The sequence below is a fragment of the Puma concolor genome, chromosome C2 (assembly GCF_028749965.1).
Source record: "Puma concolor isolate L17-30 chromosome C2, mPumCon1.1.hap2, whole genome shotgun sequence".
Classification (NCBI taxonomy): Eukaryota; Metazoa; Chordata; class Mammalia; order Carnivora; family Felidae; genus Puma; species Puma concolor.
The window spans coordinates 77,851,029-77,868,347 of NC_141675.1; positions in this window are offsets into that span (position 1 = coordinate 77,851,029).

A 17,319-nucleotide genomic window follows, 5' to 3' on the forward strand; every position below is an offset into this window, starting at 1 on the left:
AGAAATATCTTGTCTAGTGGTGATCGTTGCATGACGTTGTGAATATACTAAAAGCCATTGAAGTGTGGGTTTTAAATGTGAATTTTTGGTATGTGAATTGTCAATTTTTAAAAATTATATGAGGAAAAAGTCTTCTATATGGTGAATTTCTAGAGAAATGAAATTTTGTTGTTGTTTTTTTTTTTTTCATCCTTTGACCAGTATCAAACCTTGCACATAATAGAAATTCAGGTAATATTTATTGTATAAGCAATTTGCTTATACATCCTTTGAGATTTGCTCAAAGGATTAAATGAAGGCATATGAGATTGTACCTATCTTGTGCAATGCTTGCCATGTAGTGGGAGAAAATGTGCACTTTTCTCCCCTCATTGAATCCATTCATTTATTCATGCCATTACACACTGTTAGGCACTGAGAATACAGAAATGGATAAACATTGTCCTATCAAAGCATTTAGGATCAGTGGGGGGTGGGGGGAAAGGGGCAGAGGCAGATATATAAACACTTTATAGAATGGCATTAGAGATGCCATAAAAGACTGTGAGCATAGAGGAAAGATCATCTCATTCAGTCTAGGGTCAGGGAGGGGATCGTCATGGAAGAACTGATATCAGAAATGGGTTTTGAAAGATAAGCAGGGATTTGCTAGGACAGGAGAAGGAGTCTGCATGCTAGGCAGAAGGAATAACAAATGCAAAAGCATAGAGACATAATAAAGCATCTGCTCCACACCTAAAATCAGATTCAAATGTTGACTCAGAAACAACTTTGAGAAAAAGAGAACAGAAAATAATGCCTCCCACCAAAACAACAACAACAAAAACAGTTTCCAGAATTAAAGACCTAGTTCTTCAGATTGAAAAGGTTTAGTGAAAGCACAGCAAAAAGATCAGAGCCGGTCACCTGGCTGGCTCAGTTGGAAGAGCATGCAACTGTTGATCTTGGGGTCCTGAGTTTGACCCCATCCTGGGCATAGAGTTTACTTGGGAAAAAAAGACATTCAAGGATTCAGATATATCCTCATTTTGGGGGAAGCTACCAGAGAATAAGTGCCAGCCAAACCATGGAAGAAGAAGATACGAGATTTGGGAAATCTGGAATCCAACCCAGGAGATGATGAATAGAAGATCCAGAATGCCACCAATGCAGTTTTCCAAAGAGCAACCAACACAGATTGGAACAAGAGGATAGGTGGCTAAGTAAGAGAGGACCTCAAGGAACGAAAAGATGGAACTTCTGTATGAACACATAGTAATTGTTTCTAATAGGATGCCAAGCATGTTGGAGCATTTGGGGAAAAAATCATAGGTATATGGAAAACTAGGCAGATGGAAAAGGAAATCATTAACTCTAGGAAAAACACATAGTCATAGAAGAAAGGAGCAATGGTCATAGGCTCAACAGTGAAAATATTTGTATAGTCATAATGTAAACACTGGTATATTATCCAAACTGCATAAAGAGAACCTACAAATTAGAAAAAGACAACTGTTAGAAAAATGGGAAAAAAACATGAATTAACTAATTCACAGAAAATGAAACAAATGGACAATAAGCTCAACTCGAGAAATTGAGGAAATTAAAACTATTCACAAACATTAACTTGGCAAAAATTATGAAATTCTGAATACAGGGATTGGTGAAGATGTACGGCATCAGAAACTTCCATCCACTGCTAGTAAGAGTGTACGTTGGTATAATTCCTCTGAAGAACAGTTTGTCAATATCTAGTAGGACTGAAGACCTAGGCCCATAGCACTCCCTGGCAATCTCCCATTCTCCTAGATCGCCTTTACATATCTCACCTCTCTCCACATCCTCTACCCTCCAATTGCTCTTCATCCACCCTAGGTCTCAACTGATAACCTTGCTCTCTGTTTCATCAAGAAAATAGAAGCAATGAGAACGCTTCAACAAATTTATCAGCCCACATACCTGCATCTGTGCCCGTAGACACTGCCTTCTCTCCTATTGCTGTGGACAACCATGCATGATCCAAAAAAGGGGGAAAAAACTGATGACTCCAGAGAAAATGAATAAACATGCACACCCTTTGACCTATCAATTTCTCCTCTAAAGAAATTCTATATGTGCACAAATATATACGAGGTTCATTTTTGCATGAGGATTAGTGAAGAAATGGAACCCAGATCCGTCATCAAGAAAATGGATTTTTTAAAATTGCGGTATAGTCATAACTTGAATATTTTACATCAGGTCAAAGAATGTGCATGTTCATTTTTTCTGGAATCCTTAGTTTTTCCCTCTCTTCTGGATGAAATCAATGTAATAGGCTACCTGTATCAATGTTAAATACCAAAATATATCTTGCTGAATGAAAAGTTATATTGTAGGAAGAAGTGTTTGTTATGAACCACTTATAAAGTCTGAAAACATGCAAAACAATTCTATTGCTGATATGAACATATTTATATGGTATAAATGTATGAAAACATGCATAGGAATGACAAACTTCAAATTTGGGGTGATTACCTCTAGGAGGGAAAAAAAATGAGTAGATGGCAAGGTATACATAGAATTTCCATTGTGACTGGGTTTTGTTTTCGTTTTGAAAGCTGGATGGCAGATAAATGGGTGCTCTTTTTTACCTCTTGAGTAGTAAAATTTTTATTACTCTCTGGCAGGGGATGATTCTTAAACCAGATTAAACATCATAATCACTAGAAAAACTTTAAACGTACAGATTCCCAACACCTACCACTAGAACTCCTGAACCCAAAATTTCACAGATGGGGCCCAGGAATCTACATTTTTTAAAACCAAAAGTTGTTTTAGTTTAAACATATATAAAAACTTGATATGTTTATGTATACACATATGTAAATTTTAAGCATACGTAACATATATATGTAATGTTGGACTTGCAGGAAGGTGGCAAAAATAGTACAGAGATGTCCTGTGTACCGTTTACCCAGATTCCCCAGATGTCAACATTTTATCACATTTGTTTTATCCTCTTCTCTGAAACATTTGAGAGTAAACTGCAGACAGAATGTCCCTTTATGCTTAAATACTTCAGTTTATATCTGCTTTAAAAAAGCAGTCTTTACATAACCCCCTTATAATTGTTAAAAATAAACAGGAAATAAACAATACTATTATCTACAAACCTTATTAAGACTTCACCAATTGTGCCAATCATATTTGTTAGAGCAAAAGAAAATTCCAAATCATTTGTTACATTTCACTCTTTTGTCTATTTCCTTCATCTGGACAGTTCCTTAGTCCTTTGTTTTTCAAGACTTTCACATTACTGATTTTAAAAAAGCTTACTTATTTGTAATGCCCCTCAATTTGGGTTTGTCTGATGTTTCCTCATGGTTAGATTTTAGTTCTAGATTTCCTTGCAGGAATACCACAGAAGTGATTATTGTACGTTGTATCAGTAGGCTTAGGATACTGATCTGTCCCATTACTAACTTTGGTGATAAAATTTTGCTCATTTGCTGACAGTGGTGTGTACCAGGTTTCTCTATTATAAAGTTACTCTTGGGGAGATACTCTGTTATTCCTCATAATTTCAACCACTAGTTTTAGTATCTATTATTGATTCTTGCCTAGACGAATTAGTATTATGGTTGCCAAATGGTGATGCTAATTTCATCATTCCTTTTGTATTAGTTGGCTTTCTACTGAAAGGAAGAGGTTTCCCTTGTCCCCCATTTAATACATCAGTATGGATTCATATTTTATTCAAAGTGTTATAAACTTTTACTGTCGTTAAGTATTCTCAGATTGTCCTGCTTTTAGCTAGTAAGAACCCCTTCAAGCTGACTCGTGTAAACTTCTGACTTTGTTCCCAGTTTGTACTTTCTCTGCCTCAGTCCTATATAATCAGCTATTTACCTGGGGAGCCCTGGTGCTTCTTTAGCAGTGAACAGTATTTAGAAACAAAGATCTGCATGTTGGATATGCTCATTGCTTCTGGAATATTGTTGATTCTAGACCCTCTCAACCAAAAAGTCTAAGAGATAGATTATGTAAATATACACACATGCAGATCTATGTATGCCTGTCTATACTGACCAATTTATTGCTATTTTAAAAATCATGTGTTCATACTGATACTTCTGATTCTAGTGAAACACTATAGGGTTCATTCTGTTCTCCCGCTTCATATTTGTAACTCTCAACGATGAGAAAACTGGCTCCCATTATCCACAATATATTTACTTACTTGCTTCATCCTTAAATACATGGAATTGCTAACCAATGCCTTCATGAAAAAAAAAAGTCTATTAACTGATTTCCTGTTATCCTAATATTAGTTTAGAATTCTTTTGTGTTTAGTCTGAGAGTATACAGTCCAATTATAGTGTTCAGAAGTTAACTTGTGTTTTATTTCCCCCTTCAGCGTAGGTTATTTTATTCATTTGAAATTTGGTTGGTTCATTTGTTTTGCACATTTTAGTTGCCCTCCCCATCATTGTTAATTTTCTTTTTCTTTTTTTCTTTGTTGTTGCTTTGAGTATATAAAACATTAACATGGTTCCACAACACAGAAGGTATAATTAGATGATTTTCATTATGTCTATTCTACCCAACCCATTCCTACCCAGCCCCTGACAGTAACCAGTCTTTTTTTTTTTTTTTTTAATATTTAAAAAATATTAGTTTCGGGTATACAATATAGTGACTCAATTCTGTATATCATCTGGTGCTCCGCATAACAAGTGCACTCCTTAATCCCCCATCACCTACTTAACCCTTCACCCACCCCCTACTGGTAACCATCAGATCTCTATAGTTAAGAGTCTTGCTTCTTGAGAAGAACCAATCTTAATACCTCTGGATTGTCTTTCCTGTGGCTTTTTAGTGCACAAATGAACATACACATGTATGGTTTTTTTATTCCCTTTTTTTCCCATAAAAAAGATCGCATACTGCAGATACTGGTTTGCACTTTGATTTCTTCACTTAATTTATCCTGGAAGTCACTCCATACGAGTTCATAGAGATCTCTCTCATTCTTTTTTATTTAATACCTGCTTAGTACTTGTATGCCATATATATGTGCATGTCAGTGGTTTCCAGTATTTTTTAATTTTACAAACATTGATGCTATGAATAATAACCTTTACATTTTTGTGTTGTTGGATGTTTATCTTCAAGGTAAATTCTTAGTGGGATTACTAGGTCAAAAAATGATATGCATGTGAGTGTTTTAAACATATGTTGTGAAATTCCCCTCTATAAAGGTTATACCAATATGCATTCTCATCAGCAGGTGTATAAAAGTGCCCATTCCCCTACAGCCTGCCAACAAGGTGTGTGATTATACCTTTTAATTTTTGCCAGTCTAATAGGTGAGAAATGGTATCTCAGTGTGGTTTTAATTTGTATTTCTCTTATTATGAGTGAGAAGGAACTTCTTTTCATATGTTTTACGAATCACCTTTATTTCCTTTTTGGGGGGCATATTTTCTGTTCATGTCTTTTGTCCATTCTTCTGTTAGGTTTTGATCTATGTTTCTCCTCAATTTTTTTCTTTTCTTTTTTTTATTTAATGTTTATTTTATTTTTGAGAGAAAGAGAGAGAGCCAGTGGGGTAGGGACAGAGAGAGAATCCCAAACAGACTCTGCACTGTCAACACAGAGCCTGATTCAGGGCTCAATCCCACAAACAGGGAGATCATGACCTGAGCTGAAATCAAGAGTCAGATGTTTAACTGAGCCACCCAGGTGCCCCTCTCCTCAATTTTTATGAGTTACTTAAATGTGAGAAATGGCAGCCCTTTATCTGTGATACATGTTGTAAATATTTTCTCCCAGATTCTTTGACTTTGTTGATGGTGTTTTTTCCCATGTACAATTTTTGCTTTTATGGAGTCTATCAATCTTTTCTTTCATTCCATTTGATTTTGAGTTATAGTTACAGAATTTTCTTCTACACCCAGGTTAAGAGGAATTCACTCGTTTTTTAAAATAAAATTTATGTGGCTTCATTTGTATATTCAGATCCATTTAGAATTTGTTCTTGTATATGGTATGAGGTATGGATCTAATTTTACCCTTTTTTCCAAATAGCTAACTAGCTATTCCAGTACTATGTATTAAAAAACCCTTTTAGCTGGGTATTCCTTTTAGCTGCGTATTCTTAGATGCCAACTTTATCACATACTAGAGTTTCATAGGTACTTGGTTCTTTGTCTGGATTTTCTTTTCTACTGGTCTGTTCATTTGCCCATACCACACTGTTTAGTTAGAAAGGCATTATAGTACGTTTTCATGTCCAGTGTACCTAATCCTCCTTGTGGCTTTTTCTTTTGTTTTGTTCTTTTCATTTGTTTTTCTTTTTAAAAGTATTTTCCTGGGGCACCTGGATGGTTCAGTCAGTTGAGTCCCCAACTCTGGCTCAGGTCATGATCTCGTGGTTCATGAGTTTGAGCCCCACGTCAGGCCTTGTGCTGACAGCTCTGGAGTCTGGAGCCTGCTTCAGATTCTGTGTCCCCTTCTCTCTCTGCCCCTCCCCTGCTTGCTTGCTCTCTCTCAAAAATGAGTAAACATTAAAAAAATTTTTTTAAATAAAATAATGTTTTTAAGTATATTCCTGCTACTTTTGCATGCTTGTTTTTCTTTTTTCTTTTTTTTGTAATTATTACTTTTTATTTTAAGTAGGCTCCATGCCCAATGTAGGGCTTGAACTCACAACCCTAAGATTAACAGTCACATGCCCAACTGAGCCAGCCAGCCCACCCCTGCATGTTTCTTTTTCTATTTGAAGTTTAGTACTAGCTTGTCAAGCTCCATAAAAAGTTGGTATTTTTTGAGATTGCTTTGCGTTATAAATTAACTTAAGGATAACAGACGTCTTTTTGATGTTGAATCATCCTATCTAAGAACAGAAGCTGTCTTTTCATTCACCAGTCTCATCTAACAAAAGACCTTGCTTTCTAACTGTGTTGGAAAGAGGGAGATGTGGAAGGGTTAAGTGTCATTGACCTCAGTGGGAAATCCATCTAATAGATAGATAATGGCCAAAATTGATAAATCAAGGAAGGATATAAGCAAATTAGTTCCAAATACATAGATAATTACCAAAGGTAAGAGCTATGAGAGTGAGAGTCCTTTCTCTTTTCCTTCCTTCCTTCCTTCCTGCCTTCCTTCCTTCCTTCCTTCCTTCCTTCCTTCCTTCCTTCCTGAGGCTTTTGGTACATGTGTTAGTTAGGATCCTGGTAAGAAACATGACACTCTCAAGTGATTGAAAGTCTGATAAAGCACTATTTATAAGTGTTGGGTGGGGTTAGGTGGTATAAACAAGGGCTGGTAAAGCTGCCCTGCTCAAGCAGCAACTGGGAGCTTAGCCTCAAGCGTGATGGGAGGGAGGGACAATTTAATGGAATCAAGAGATTTGCAGGAGAGGCAGACTACCTAGTAGAAACCTCAGACTTGGGTAGAACATGGTCACTGCTCACTGCAGCTTGACAAGTTGGAAGCTGGGGAATAAGTATCATCTTTCTCTTCTCCCACTCCTGCCTGTGCCCCCTAATGGCTGAACCAAAGCAGAAGGCAGAGTGCAAGGGATCCCATTAGTGCCATTTGTAAGAGGCAGCTTCCAGCACACAATAGGGCAAGGAAGTGTGAGGAGTGGATTTGGAGGGGCACATGGAAGCTATCCAAGCAGTGGTATGATGCATTTAAGTATATAGATATACAGCATATAATAAAATGATAAAATAACAATAAAAAACAAAACAACTTTAGTCAATGAATCTATGGTCTCAAGGAACATGAGTCAAGTAATTATAATAAAGGTGGAAAAGTGGTAAATGCCTGAAGAGATTGGGGATAGTCCTAGTGAGGGAATCTGGCAGATTTTCTGGAAGGGAGACAAACATTCAGTCCAAAACAGTCATGTCAGCAGAAACACCAGGAGCCTCTTGTTTTATAATTGGATGTTCATTATTGGTACAGTGGCCTTTCAAACTCAGCATGTAAGTAAACACCCTCTCCCTGCCTACAGGCCATGGAAGTTAGTCTGTAATTCATGGTTTCTTATTTATACTGCATTTGGCCTCCTTGGTATTCTACGCCTTCTCTATGTTCTCTGCCTCCTCCCACTGTACACTGCTCCTTCGAGATAGGGAAACATTGTGGAAAGTGCTGAATTTAAAGTCAGTAGACCTAGAGTTGAATTCCCTAACTTCCACTTACTAGCTGTGTGACCTTAACAAAGTTGTGTAGCCTCTCTGAGCCTCAATTCCATTTTGTAAAAGGAGAACAATACCTACCTATGGAACTACTATTTATCAAGTATCTGGCACCAGGCCTGTCACTCAGATGAGGATATTGCGGTCTTACTACACAGACTGTTTTGCTTTCCCTCTTCCTCCTGACGTTCTTGACTTTGAGCACCTTAGCATCACTACAATGGGAGTTTCTCTCCTGGCAACTATTTGAAACAGGAAAAGTTTCTAGACAAAGTTGGAAAGGATTTTAACAGTAACCTAGTCCATCTTCCCAGAGGATGCAGGAGATCCTGTCATAGGCTTTCTGATAGATGATTGTCCCAACTCTGCCCGTACGAACTAGAAGCTCACCATGTCCTGGAGCTGCCTGTTACTGGAAGATTGGTTGATTGGAAGAAAGATTTTCCTTGAGTTGGGCTGAAATCAGTTTCCCAGCCAATTATAGACTCAAAGCCATTTAGAGCAAGATCTTCCAGCCCACTGGCTTATGTTATAAAGGAAGAATCCGAGACTTAGGGAGGTGAGGCAAGGCATTGTTCTTTGTGGAGCTACAAAGAACAGCTTCCTCCAGGCCTTTTAGTGTTATCAGTCATCATAGCCTCCAGTTCTTTCAAATACCCCATCCTTCAATTTCCCCCACATGAACGAGGGTCTGTTCTTCACTCTATCACCCACCATTGCATATGCAATTCTGTGATGCTTAGAACTGAACCTGATTCTTACTGTGATCTGGCTTCAGCAGGGTGAAATGAGACTATCTGTGAGTCAGATCTGGGACAAGGGATGGCCATTAGACCTAGAAAGGCAAGAATTTGAGCTAAACAAAACCAGCAGGTAACCTATGGCAATAGGATTGGTTGCCATTATTCGTAACCCTCTTGGCTATGGCCCTCCTCACCGGACACTTACAATTTATCTTGTGTGTTTTTGGAACATCTGTGCCAGGTTAGAGATGGTGCTCAGCAATTTTTGTGAATATAGATTTAATTTTAACTTTTTCTCTAACAAATACACCTAAAAAGAAAGGGGGTTGGAAACAGGGGAACATGTCAAAGGAAGAAATAGACTTGTCCCCAAACCAGAGTTGTTAATTAGCAGTTTTGCCCAAATGAAGTATTGGACTTATACATGACTTTAAAATAAACCTAAGCAGGGGCGCCTGTTTGGCTCAGTCAGTTAAGCATCTGACTTCGGCTCAGGTCATGATCTCACAGTTCATGGGTTTGACCCCTGCATTGGGCTCTGTGCTGACAGCTCAGAGCCTGGAACCTGCTTCAGATTCTGTGTCTTCCTCTCTCTCTGCCCCTACCCTGCTCCTGCTGTCTCTCTCTGACTCCCAAAAATAAAGAAATAAATGTTAAAAAATTTTTTAAATATAAACATAAGCGGGGCGCCTGGGTGGCTCAGTCGGTTGAGCATCCAACTCTTGATTTTGGGTCAGGTCATGATCCCACGGTCGTGGGATCAAGCCCTGAGTTAGGCTCCATGCTGAGCATGAAAACTGCTTGGGATTCTTTCTCTCTCCCCCCTCGCTTGCTTACTCTCTCTAAAAAAAAAAATAGAATAAACCTAAGCAAAATTTCTAGAAGTCCAGCATTGTTGGCATTTTCTGGTAATGTTGATAGAGAAGACACAATATGGTACTGCCTGGTATAATTTTGTTCAAAGCCAGGGAAATTATCTCTGGTTCTCAGTGTTTCTGAGAAGAGGAAGGAGGAAGCATGGCTGGATGTATTACTGTATTCAACTGAATAATCCTCCATACCATGTTTCATAATTGGTTTTTGAGATTTTCTTTTCTAAATATTAAAACCCAATGATATTAGATACCAATGATATTAGAATGGGTAGACTAAATTCTAGTTTTTTTTTTAATTTTTTTAAATGTTTCTATATTTTTGAGAGTGAGAGGGGAAGAGTACATGTATGTGCATGTGCAGGGAGAGACAGAGAGAGAGAGAGAGAGAGAGAGAGAGAATCCCAAGCGGGCTCTGTGCTGACCACAGAGAAGCCGAAGCTGGCTTGAACTCACCAAGTGTGAGATCATGACCTGAGCCAAATGCTTAACTGACTGAGCCACCCAGGCACCCCTCTAGGTTTTTTTTTGTTTTTTTTTTTTTTAAGTTTATCTATTTTGAGACAGAGAGAGAGAGAGCACAAGCAAGGGGAGAGGGAGAGACAGAAGGAGAGAGGGAATCCCAAACAGGCTTTGCACCTGATGCAGAGTGCGATCTCACAACTCTAGGGATCATGACCTGAGCTACCCAGGTGCCCCTAAATTCTAGTTTTAATGGGAGGTATCTATTTTTTTTATTTTTTTTTAATGTTTATTTATTTTTGAGACAGAGAGAGGCAGAGTATGAACGGGGGAGGGTCAGAGAGAGAGGGAGACACAGAATCTGAAACAGGCTCCAGCCTGAGCTGTCAGCACAGAGCCCGATGTGGGGCTCAAACTCACAGACTGTGCCATCATGACCTGAGCCGAAGTCGGACGCTTAACCGACTGAGCCACCCAGGCGCCCCGGGAGGTATCTATTTTTATATCCCAGGTAACTCGAGTTTTAAACATTTATTTTGAAACTTTTTCCCATTTTAGACAAATTGGATATATACCCTCCCGGGTAACTTAAAAAAAAAAAAAATCCTTCTTTATATGAAAGACATTTTTAGCAATCACCCCAGAAGTGATCTTCAGGAGCAAATGATCTGATTAGCTAATACCAGCAAAAAGAATAGCTAAGTACTATGCCAAAATGAAAATTGTTGTTTTTGTCAGAAGTTTAATATTGCTTATATGGACAGTTTCAAATAACACACATGCAGCTGCTTATAGGCAATTTTTTTATGGTTGTTGCTAAATTAAGAAGAACACCTAACATAGACCTATCAGCAGCCCTCACCAGGTCAGTGAAATAAACAAATCTCTAACCCCTGCCTCTAAGGAAATGTATCCTGGGCTCGCCCTAGACTGAAAGACTAAATGTAAAAGTCAGGCAAGACACCAGTGAGCATCTTTTCACTGTGCTCCAGTCAGGAAGGAGGGTTTCTGCAACTTTATAAAATATCGATTTGCTTTTGGTTCAGTCCACTGACTATGCATTGTGGTTCTCTTTGATTGTTTTTTAAAAGAATAGTTTATTAAATCTTACTGTGGTCTTAAGTATTGTTTTTCTTACAAGCAAAACATTTTTTTCTGTGATAAGGCATCATCAAATTGATAATGGAAGTCAGTGGGAAATATGATTAAATTTCAACACTAGCATTATTCCCAACTCTAAGCTTTTCATCTGGTCTGGCTGCCTTTTCAGAGAGAAGGGAAGAGGTTGAGGTACAAGTGGATGATTACTGTATCTACAAGCTTTATGATCGTATTCAACTTAGCAGTTGTCAGACTTTTTGAATCCAGCAGTAAAGAATTTTGAATTGTCCAACTCAGTTACTCCTGCCAGAAACAAAAGGCACAAAGATTGATGGCAGGGATGCTGCTTTTGATGAGAGATTGAAGCTCTTAGAGTACACTTACTAAACTCAGAAGCCAAACAGTGGCCACCGTCACGTGATAAACATAAATTTGACATGGAAAAGACACAGCTTTAGAAACAGAAAACCTGGAGTCTAGTCCTCACCACTTCACTCTTAGGAATTTGGGACAGTTCATTTAATCTGAGTCTCGGTTACCTGCAGAAGGCAGAGTGCTGACTCTAATCATCTTCTGGGAGTGTTCTTCAGCGGTAAGATCTATTAGCAGAATTCTTGGGAAAGTAGCTGTCTTAGTTTCAGGAAATACCATGATAAGCCCCTAGGGCATAAGGGCTGGCTAGGGCTCAGGCAACCAAAAAGGGCCAGAAGGCTGCACTTACAGAAGCAGGAAATTAATTTTTCTTGGGGGTCAGGGTGAGGAGAAGGTGCTCCCTACAGGATGGGGGAATGAAGAGAGGGGAGGAGTTGGATATTGTGGGAATAAGGGCCCTGCATGCAGTAAAACCTAGGGAGAAACCAGTAGGGAATGATCAAAAGGACGTTTATAAACCAGACAGCCTGAAATGTCATTTTAAGTGCTTTGTGGCATAATGGGCAGCATGACCCTTCCCCCAAACCCTCCATGTCTTCATAAACCTAAACACACTAATGTTCTGTGAGAGTGGCAGCTTGCTGAAAGAGGAGCAGGGAACCATATGGACATGTTGGAGAACAGAGATGGTCTCAGAAGAACCAGAGCTGGGAGGAGAGGGGCCCTCCAAAATATATACCCTTGTGAATCAGCAGAAGGCTTAGTGGGGCTGTGGACCTTGGGTGGGCACAGTGGGGCCCCGGCCCACCTGATCTAGACATGAGCAGAGCCCAGCGAACCTTTGGATTGCCCTAATGATGTGGAATCTGCAGGCTGCGCTCTGAATACTACTACCGGCTTCATCTTCAGTGTTTCCCCTCTCCTCACATCAGTGTGAATTCCTCTGATCACCTCTGTGTACCAGTAATTTGATTAGAACATAAGGTGTTTTCCCGTTACATCATTTTCCTCTTCAGCATGTTTCTGAGCCCCCTCTGTTGTCCTGATGTTATTTTCTAGCTGGACCTCATTTTGTTGTTTTGTTTCTTTTCCTCTTTTTCTTAGAAGTGTATTGACAGAGGTTCTGGTTTATTTCCTACTCCTCTCTTCCATTTGTCATTCAGATTTTTATATCCACAGATTTTATTGCTTCCAACTTCAGTTGTTAAAAGAAATTTATATTTAAATGTGCCACATTTGATTCTGTTCTGTGACAGTTTCACATTCTCACCCTAAGTGAAAATAATCCCTTTAGAGTTCCATCTTAAAGCACTAACAACACTATGTAAAGATTATGCTAGTGTGAAGAGTGAATTGGTATAACCTTTTTGTCAAGCAGTTTGGCAAAATAGTGCTTAACAAGAGCCTTCAAAATGTTTATACCCTTTGGTTCAGTGATCACACTTCTAGGAATCTTTCCACTGGAAATAATCAGAAATATGGTCAAAGAATTATGTATAATATGTTTATTGCAACATAATTTACTTGAGATAGGGACAGATTGGAAGCAACCCAAATGCCCAGCAAAAGGAAAATAAATTTACATCCATATGATCAAAATTATGCGGCAGTTAAAAACTATGCTTTTCCATGAACCTGGCAGGCAGTTTAAAATATGTGGATAACCATTCAGAGTATCCAGGATTTTCAGGAAGGAAAAGAGTGGTTTGGGTCCCTTTAGGAATTTAATTTCCTCCACTGACTATGAAAATCAGACCATCCTAAAGGTGGGAGTGGGGAACTGTAGCCCAGTTCCAGGAGTTCTGTCTTTGCAAGTCTGGGGGCCTTCAGAGTCCATATTTTTATGGAGGTTTCCATATGATTCTGTCATGAGCACAGCCTGAGACACACCCCCGCCCTCACCACTAGGACCTTAACTCTGATAAGAATTGGGGAGCAGAGCAGAAAAAAAAATCGTTCTTTCCCAACATTTTTACTGTCTGGGGAAATGCTATTTTGAAGTTAAAAAATTTTAAATATATTGTATTATTACATATTTGTGGAGGAAATTAACATATGCATAGAAAAAATAAACATGCTAAAATATTTATAGGGTTTAAATTAATAGAATCATGGTTCAGAGAAGTGAGGGTATTTGCCCAAGTTCTCATCGGTAGCAAAATGCTGGAGTAAAGATTCAAACCCAAGTCTACCTGACTATAAAGTCCATGCTCTAACGTCTGCTGAATGTTCCTTAAATTAAAAAACCATGTGGAGGGGCACCTGGATGGCTCAGTCGGTTAAGCATCCAACTCTTGATTTCGGCTCAGGTCATGATCTCACAGTTTGTGGGATCGAGCCTTGCATCCAGCTCAGCGCTGACAGCGTGGAGCCTTCTTGGGATTCTCTTTCCCTCTTTCTCTGCCCCACTCCCCTCCTCTCTTTCTCAAAATAAATAAACTTTAAAAACAATTAAAAACCACGTGGAAGGGGTGCCTGGGTAGCTCAGTCAATTAAGCCTCTGACTTTTGCTCTTGGCTCAGGTAGTGATCTCACAGTTGGTGAGCATGGGCTCTGTGCCAACTGCATGGAGTCTGCTCAGGATTCTCGATCTCCCTCTATCTCAAAATAAACATTTTAAAAATGTGGAAAATAAATACAACTGTGATACCATAAGTGTGGTAGATTGAATTATTAGTCCCAATTACTCACTGCCCTGTAAGAGTGTTTTACATTCATACCCTCGTTGTGGCCTCATGATGGATAGAATGGATTCTATTTATTTTGATATGAGGCTTGACCAAGTGACTTGCTTTGGCCAGTGGGTTAAGGATGAAGTAATGCAAAGGAAGGGTTCAAATGGACTAGCACATTTGAGCCTTATTTCTTGTACTCCTGCCTTTTGGCATGAGAACAATCAAGCAACCTCTGGTCTAAAGGGAGTGAGAAATACATGGAGCAAACATAGACTCAGGCTGCAGCATAAAGCTTAAATCCCAGATAATCTGAAGGTACACAGTTTTGTTTTTTTTAATATTTTTTTAATATTTATTTTTGAGAGAGACAGCGAGGAAGAGGCAGAGAAAGAGGGAGACAGGATTCAAAGTGGGATCTGTGCTGACAGCAGACCCGATGCAGGACTCAAACTGACGAACCACGAAATCATGGCCTGAGCTGAAATCGGACGCTTAACTGACTGAGCCACCCAGGTGCCCTTGAAGATACTTAGTAAAAAATAAATGATTATAGTTTTAAGTTAGTTATGGATTGTTATATTTTATATAGAATTATTATGGCAGATGTGAATCATAAAGATGTTCATGTTAAGCAATAAAACTGAATCTCTTGGTATGGCAATACAAGTCCAAATTTGGTCATACAAATGTAAGGTCTACAAGTTCTTACCATCTGGGAAAGGGATAGCAAGGCCTTTTATTTAATGCAGACTGCCTCATTACTTGGTATGAGAGCTAGTCTCCAGTGAGGAGGGAAAAATTCACATAGAAATGCATGGCATTCTGAGAGAAAAGGAGCACAAACCTCAAATCTCTCAAGTTCTAGGGTAGGGAAAGCCAGTTGTTGTGGGCCAGGCCCAGAGTAAGGATGAACAGTAAGAAAAAGAGAAGAAATAAGCTGGTTTCCAGAGTTCATCAGGAAGTCCTTTTCTTTTAGGTCATGGAAATACATTCTGCTCATGAGGCCACAGCAAGTGTATGAATCTAAAGGATATAAGGTTCTAGGTTCAGTAGCCTTTGAGGTTGGAGTTGGAAGATCCTGAAACCAAGTCACTGTGGGCATCTTATGTGAGTTTTAGAGAACTGTGATTCAGTCTGTGAATCTTTAAGTCTAATCACTCATCCCACATTTATGGTCCCTATTCACATTTTTTTAAACACTTCAATCAAAACAATAAAATACATCTAAGAGAGTTTCTCTAAATGTTTAGTATTATTTAATAAGAAATATCTATGAGCAAGCAAATTATAAAACATAAGATTTTATACCTTTTTTTTTCAAATCCCACTCCTGAAAATATATCACTTAAAATTTTTTTTAATTTTTTTTTTTTTTTTGAGAGAGAGAGAGAAGGACCGTGAGTGGAGGAAGGGCAGAGAAGGAGACACAGAATCCAAAGCAGGCTCCAGGCTCTGAGCTGTCAGCACAGAGCCTGACGCAGTGCTCAAACCCATGAGGTGTGAGATCATGACCTGAGCCAAAGTTGGACACTTAACCAACTGAGCCACCCAGGCGCCCCATCCTGAAAATATATCCTAAGCATATGATTCAAAACAAGAGTACACCATTGGTTTTTTGGCTCAGTGGCTTCTGGCAGACTCAGTCTTCCCACACACTACTATAAATTGGACAAAATACAAAAGCACAAAACCTGAGGACATTGGAGAGTAATCAAAAGGAAGCAGATTCTGGAAATACTCAGAGAAAGAATGTCGTAGAAAATTACCCACTTTTGGAGCTTTTTGCCTAAAGACAAGCCACAGTCAGCTCTGTCTGATCTGACTAAAACAGAACTCTTTCTGTCTTTCTGATCTAAAGCATCACAGGACAAAGTTCAGGGAAATCCCAGGCACTGGAAAGGGGAAGGTGGAATCTCAGAAAGGGGAGAGTCATGGAGAGAAGCCCCTAAATTCTGTGTATAAGCTATCCAAATCTCTGGTTGACCCCTGAACCACATATGCATTGGAGATACTTGAGTTTAAGAAGAACTGAATTGACATTTGAGCTACCTTCCAAAAGGTAGAGTTTACAGCTTAGGTCCAAGAAAACTGCTAGTTGATTAAAAAATCCTTTGGAGAAGTATAGCAAAATCTGGAATTTCTACAACATAGCATTTATGAGATCCAAGATATATTTGAAGATACAGGAAAATGTGACCCATTCTCAAAAGAAAAGATAATCAGCAGAGACCAATGGTGAGAGGACTCAAATGTTGAAATTAGCAGATACAGATTTAAAAGTTACTATAACAACAACAACAAAAAGTTGTTATAACCATGTTCAAAGGAGTAAAGAAAAAATGTGCTCCTGATGAAGGAAAACATAAGGAGATGCATCCAGACTATAAAAAAAAGTACTAAGTGGAAATTCTAAAACTGAAGCATACACTATCTGAAATGAAAAAGTAACTGGCTGAATTTAGCAGCAGGTTTTGGATGGCAGAGGAAAGATCCAGTGAACTTGAAATAATGCAATCTGAATAACAAAGAAAAAAGGTGGAAAAAGAAAGAAAAAGCCTGCAAGACTTGTGGGACAATATAAAAAATTCAGGATATGTGTTATCAAAGGAAAGTCAGAGTGAGGTTAAAAAAAAAAAAAAAAAACTTTAGTAAATAATAGATAAAATTTTCCTGTATTTGGTAAGAGGTAGAATTTACCAATTAAAGTCAGTGAAATCCAGGCAGGGGAAATATAAAGAAACCATGCTTACAAACACTATAGGCAAACTGCTGAAAAATGATAAAGGGAAAAATCATGAAAACATTGCATGCAGAGGGACAATGCTTCAGTTTACTGCTGACTTCTAGTGAAAACATGGAGACAGTAAAACATTTTTTTTTGTACCTTTTGATCACTTACCCTTTTGCCCACCTTCCACCC